Source organism: Coturnix japonica, chromosome 7 (assembly GCF_001577835.2).
Source record: "Coturnix japonica isolate 7356 chromosome 7, Coturnix japonica 2.1, whole genome shotgun sequence".
NCBI lineage: Eukaryota > Metazoa > Chordata > Aves > Galliformes > Phasianidae > Coturnix > Coturnix japonica.
This window is the reverse complement of record NC_029522.1, coordinates 7,578,799-7,585,428: the sequence shown is the minus strand read 5'-3', so window position 1 is coordinate 7,585,428 and position 6,630 is coordinate 7,578,799. Positions and strand designations below refer to the sequence as shown.

The following is a 6,630-nucleotide window of genomic DNA, read 5'->3' as shown; positions in this document are numbered from 1 at the left end:
GCAAATGATTACCTATCAAAATGGTTTTTTATCAGCTGGAGCTGGCTGGAGTTAATTCTGATAGTTTCTTGGGGAGATACAGCATGTGTAGTTAAGCAGAAATCAGTTTCCTATTTCACTGTCGATTTTTATGTAACAGTTCTTAGTTCTACGAACTGTGGTGGGGACTACCCAGAAAACACTCTTCTCTCTGAATCAGTGTGCAAATAAAGGCACCAACATGATAGAGTTGACCTTGGTGATGCGTTCCCACTGGACGGTCTGGCAAAGTGAGGTACGATGGGAGTTGTGAGTGAGATGGTCGAACTGTGGGCTCCAGAGCATCCAGGGTGGGTTGCTGGGAGGCAGCCATGGAGAATCAAACTGTTGAAGATGCAGTCATGAAGTAACACTAATGCCAGGGTTTTGTCCTTCCTCTTAAAACTGACTTATAGGGCTGGTGGGCTGGCTGCTGAAACGATAGGGCTAATCATGGGCACATCCAGTTGTGGCAGTTTTCCCCAGACTTTGCTTTTGGGAAATGATGAAACAAGCAGGCAAATGGGTTAATGGGCATCTCTACATTGCACCAAGCCTTTTACATTCTTGAGTTTACCTTCCTTGCTTTAGTAATCATAGGAAGTGTCACCATTACACCCGCTGCTTCCCAGGGAGAATTTCACCATGTCATCTTAGATCTTCTTCCACGTATTCATTCATGGATGAGGAGGGAGGATGATACCTGCTTTGTTTAGCCACTGCAGAGCCATGATTTCACTGTGCTGGCATATTGAGTTGCAGTCATGTGTCACAGATCTTTTTGCTTGTCACCTCCCATGTTCTCGCTGCTCATTGTCACTTTGAAATTAATTCATGCCAAATTATTTACTCCACCCAGTGTTCTTCTGCTCACCTGGTGCTTCCTTTGGGGAGAGGATGGAGAGGGGAAAAACAAACCCAACAGCTGTTCCCTAAACCGGTATGATTAGTATATCCCATTTAATTTAAATATATTCCTTAACGTAATGCATGTCTACACCTATCTATTTATTTTTTAAGTACACCTGAGTGTATAGAAGGCCTGGGGGTCTGTATGCACATACGGAGAAGTAGAATGTGCTAAATATGGCCATAAGGATGGAGTTTGAGGAAACACAACTCAAAAAGCCCAAAGCAGTTTCATGGTGTGGTGTGTTGGAGCATTTTGGTACCGCCCAAAGGCTTTGCTGGACTCATCTCATGTGTGACCACAAGCTGAGCAGCACACTTACGTAAATTTTAACCAGAACTTTCCCCAAAAGCAGTACTTTTCTCATATCCAAGGATACTTGTGCTTGTTCAGGAACTGTAGGGAAAATACAGATGGGGGAAAGCCACCAGAGATGACAAAGTGTGGCTCACAAGGGGTCTTCCATAAGACAAGCGTAATTTGGACAATTGGCATCAGATAGTTGTCGCCATCACTGCTGTCCTTGTCACAGTAATGAAGCAAGGACTGACTCTCTGTGCAGAAGTGAGGGAATGAGAGCCAGGAAATCACTCTCAAGTGGAAAGGGTTTAATACGAGAAGCTGCAGTAGTCCAAATAAAACTGATTCGCCTTATTTGCTCCCAAATAAGCACCTGAATCAGTATAAATCAATGCTAATGGAATCAATAAATGTATCTCAATTTAGTCTAGCTTAAAATCTATTTCAAAAGAGAACCGAAGGCTGGCTGCAGGAAAGCATTTTAATACACTGATGCATGAAATACTGCTGTCAGAGAAATTCGGATTATCCTGGATAAGGGCATTATAGCAGTGAATGAAAATAGGCAGCAGAGATGCAAGCGAAGAAGCTGTTAGAGCAGATTTTTCAGGAGCTGTCAAAAGAGGTGAAGTGAGAGGTGGTGGTGTCCTGGCACCAGGTAACATTCGTGATGCTGCTCCTTGTGCCTCAGCGCTAATCAGAGCTCAGTCTCCAGCAACACCAAAGAGCACTGCTTTATTTAACTCCTGAACTTCTACCAATAAGTGAGAAATAGGTGTTTATTTTCTTTGGAACTTAGTCATCTCTGACACACTTGGTGCCATTTCTGTTCTGAAAAAGGTGGTATCGCTTTCCACATCGTAATGTCTCCTGAATTCTTTGAAACCTAACAGTGGAGTGCCTCAACCTGGTTTTCACAGCATTTTCTCATGTGAATTGCATGTTTGTACCTGGTTTGCAATGTGTGCCACCCAAAGAGACAGAGCTGTTGTGGCAGCCAACCAAAAGCAGGGCTAATGAAAAGGTCAAATATATTATTAAGCATTAAAATTCTGAGAAATCCCTGTTGTGCAGGAGATTGTGACAAGAAGAGGAAACAGCACAGCATAAGCGATCTCTCCTGATAAAGATCTTGTGAGCAGAGAAGAGCAGAGGAAGTGGGACACGTGTGACGATGATTCCTATGACGGTATGTGGGCCTCCTCATCAGGCAGTCTGCTGGGACTTGGGCTGAAACGTCGGGAATTTGGTTAAACTTGTAAAGAGTTTTGTCTTTTTTTTTCTGTTGTTTGTTTTTTAATTACAGTAAGTGAATGGGAAATTCTTGTTTCATAGCTGCTTAAGGGCTTCTGAGGCTGAAGTTGTCCAAAGGCAATAGAATTGGCTGTTCTTCCTCTGGCCCACAAATACACTTGAGGTGTGACATGAGGCATCACACCTCTCTCGTGTCACCATCTCTATCACAGGCCTCATGTGTGACTTGGACTCCTATTTTTGAGAGCTGTGCTGGACTACCAGTGTTGTTCCACCTGAGCACCTCTAAAGGTTTTACACCTCACATCATCGTTGTAAGGCTTTGTTGAGTTTATGATGTTTTATAGATGCATCATCTATAGGATTGCCTTAAGGGTGATAGAGGTCCACCTGTACTGCAGCCGTAATCCATCCAGCAGTGCACAGATACCAAATCCCAAAGCATGGAGTGAGGTGGAGCCTCCTATGAAGGCAGCAGCCTCTCCAGATATCCTGCCAAGCTGAGCTTGGACTTTGCGGGTGAGTGGACAGCTGCATTTCCTCCTGTAATTGGGACACCCACCTGTGTAGAAGCACATGCCCTTCCTGTGCAACAACTGTTGTGTTGGCTGTTGGGGTTTTGCAGCCATGTTGGATTTCAAAGCAGCAGTGGTGGTGGTGGTTGTTTTTTCACCCTCATATAGACACAAGGGCATGAAAAAATGGAATTGAGGAGAGGAAGAAAACAGTCAAATTTCATAAAGTTCACCAAAGAATAGGTGATTCATGGCTGAGGGTTGCTTGCTGCAAATGGGGTGGGGTTAGCTAATTCACCCATGTGAGCAATTGCACTGCCGGGTAAGGAGGCAACGGTGTGCCTGCATTTCATGAAAGGCAATGGAGGAAGCAGGGAATGAGAGAAAAGTCTGCTCTCGTGCAAGGGGAAGAAAGGAGTTACACCATTTATTGCATCTCAGAAATGTGTGATGCTTTTCTATGCGGCACTCACAAGAAATGGCTTGATTCAGTGGAGCTTTTGACATGAATAAGATCATTCCAAGGTTAGTTTGACTGAAAAATTAGAAAGACAAAAGTGAGTGTACCATTCTCCCTCCTCACACAAATAGTTACCTTGTTCCAATACTTAGAACCACAGAAATACAGGGCTGAAATGGACTGCAGGAGGAGGAGGTGAATCCTGCCAGTGTGTGACGCATCTCCCTTGTGCCCCAGAAGATGCTGTGGTCCTTTGAGTTGTGTTTCCCCTCACACCACAGGAATCACTGTTTTTGCAAGGCAAGAGGGCTGGAACCACCTGCCCAGCCACTGGAAGAGGGTTTGTGCTCAAACTGCAATGGACAAGGCTCAGGATAACCAAAATGGGCCCTTGCCTGTCTTCCATATTTGGCACTCACCACAATAACTAGACAAAGAAGTTTGCAGATTGTAGCAGATTAGCCTGTGGTTGGTTTGAACTGATACTTTGTTCTACAGGGGATGAATCTTGAAACAGTATCAAGTGCCCAGACTTTTACAATTTTTGACGTCAGGGCTTTTTCCATCTCTTCCCTTTCTACTCATTGAAGAAGGAAAGCACAAACCAACAGAAGCCCATTTACTGCCTGTGACTTCGCTTTCTGTCACGTTTGTAATTCTCCTTGCCGTTTGCTGTCTAGTGTTTTCCTGCCTCTAGAGATGTTACCGAAGAAGCAAAGGGGGAAGTGAAATTCTGGTGATGCAATATTTTCCAGGTAAAGTGAAGTTCTGCTACGGGGAGATGAAAAGAAAAGCCAAAGCCCTGTTTTACTTTCAGGCTTCCAAATGCCATTCTAATGCTCTTGCAGCCTCTTTGGGAGGGAAATGATTTTTGATACATGTGCAGATAGCACAGAAACAAGACAGTTCTGGTTGTACCATGGAAACCCCTAACATTACACTGCCCAACCCGTTGTGCAGCTGTTCTGTAGATCCAAGTGATTTGTCTTCTTAGGAAAAAAAAAAAAGGTTTTGTTATTTTTTTTCCCCAAAACAAAGAGCTTCCTTTTACCTCCTTCAGATGTAGCCCTTCTGGAGTGGGCTGCTCCTAGGCCAGGAACCTGCCTCTGATTGCAGGTGGCAGCCTGTCAGGCAGGATTCTTTATTTTTTTTTTCTGCCACCTGAATGAATGGTTGGCCCAGCTGAGGAATTCTAAGGCTGTAATTCTTCTTCTCTCTGGGCATGAGAAACACACCTGTATTTTCTCACGGAATATTCTTTGTGGCAGAAAAATTGTGTTCCCTCCCATGCCAGCGTGTGCGATGTGTCCTTAAGTAAAGAGCAGCTGAGCTCATCATTTGTTCCTCCATTGGACCCTGTCTGTGAATGCCTGGTGCCTTTGGATGTGTGCTGGTGCTCGCTGCACACAACGGGTTGGAGTTGGGGGCTGTCCTATTGGTCTCCTCTGATGTTTGCTGCTTCTGCAGCTGTTGTCTGCTTTGATGGTTGGACGAGATGATCTTAGTGGTCTTTTCCAACCATTATGGTTTTGTGATTTTCCTTGGTTTGTTGCTGGCTCATTTCTCTCTCAGCTTCTCTAATTGTAGTCAGGGGACAGTCTATGCCTGACAATTATGGGAAAATTGAGGCACGTGGCTTGGAACTGGCTCTTATCTATCATAGGGCAGCTTCTGGTCTCTTCTCAGAAGAACCTCTGCTCCCAAAACCTTGTCATGAAACCCGATGGAGTTCCTCAAGCCAGACCCAGCACCACCTCCGCTGCTTTGTCCATAGCATTCGCATCATGCTCAGACTGCCCAGAGAAGCTGTGGGTGCCCCATCCCCAGAGGGTGCTCAGAGCTGGGCTGGATGGGGCCCTGGGCAGCCTGATCTGGTGGGAGCAACCAGCCCATGGCAGGGGGTTGGAAATGGATGGGCTTTAAGTTCCCTTTCAATCTAAAGCTATCCTATGATTCTTTGAATCTATATATCCTCTGACCATCTTTACACCCAGCATACAGCTCAGTAACATTCTCATTAACCACTGTCTTCTGTCCCTTAACATATATGTGATATCTCCCCATTCTGTGAGCCTCTCCCACTTCCCAAAATGTCCGTAAGTACCAGCAACACGTATAGCTCTAAAGTACAGATAACTGAGCCAGGTCTGAGTGCTGATATTTCGCTGGTCCCTCCAGGCAGAGAGATGGACCAAAGAAGCACTAATGTAAGATGGGTTTCACCAGCCTGTTTGCATCCCCTTGTGCACTTAAAAAAGCGGGCAAGTTTAAATAGGGAAGAAGATTAGAAATAGTCTGAGGTTTGACTCCAAGATGTAAGCGTGCCTTGGGTACCCAGAGCAGTATGCTCTGTAGCTGGGGTGTACAAGGGTTTGCTAGGGATTTGGACACCCAAGACTTGTTCATTTTGTCAGGCAGCTTCGAGCTTCTCAGCATTCTGTGAACTTTATCATAATTTGCCTGCATGATGAGTGCTTATGTTCAAGTTGTTATCTCCAGAGAACTTCAAGTCTCACTGAGTGATGATGGCTGCGTGGTAGAAGTTACCTTTTCTCCTGGATGAATTATTCTAGGGTGATAATTTCACTCTTTCAGTGCGTAGAAAAGATGCATCTGGTCTTCATTCAAAGGTTGCAATTAGATCTCATATTTGACAAATATGCTTTAGCCAATCAGATACTGAGTGACAGAATCTTTCATTTTCTTTTCAAGGGAAAGAGAGTTATCCTGCTCACATTCTTCAACTGGAAGACTGAAGTGCCAGGTTGAGGAGTGAAGGTCAAGTGTGACAAGAACCCAGAAGTACAGAGCTACGGAGAGGTAAGATGAGTGATACCTCCATCCTCATCTTTCCTCTGCCATAGGTTCCCTGTTCCATTTGTTGAGCTGGGGCAACCACCTTATGGTGTGATGCTCAAAGGATGTTAGAATCATTTGAGTTGGAAGGGACTCCTAAAGACCATCTGGTCCGACTCCCCTGCAGTGAACAGGGATGCCTACAGCTCCCTCAGGTGCTCAGGGAGCGGGCATCTACCACCTCTGTGAGCAACCTGTGCCAGTGCTTCACCACCTTCATTGCAAAAAAAAAAACAACACTTTTTCCTTATATCCAGTCTAAATCTCCCTTTTCGTTTGGAACCATTTCCTGTTGTCCTGACACAGCAGACCCTGCT

At 45.0% G+C, this 6,630-nt stretch overlaps 1 long non-coding RNA gene across 1 annotated transcript; it reads left to right on the top strand.

Annotated features, from left to right (window-relative positions):
- Positions 1 to 285: 285 nt before the first annotated feature.
- On the top strand, positions 286 to 3,151 carry LOC107316446. Its single transcript, XR_004307900.1, has 3 exons — positions 286 to 958; positions 2,303 to 2,417; positions 2,830 to 3,151. It is a non-coding gene; the product is annotated as an uncharacterized LOC107316446 (long non-coding RNA).
- The last annotated feature ends 3,479 nt before the right edge of the window (positions 3,152 to 6,630 follow it).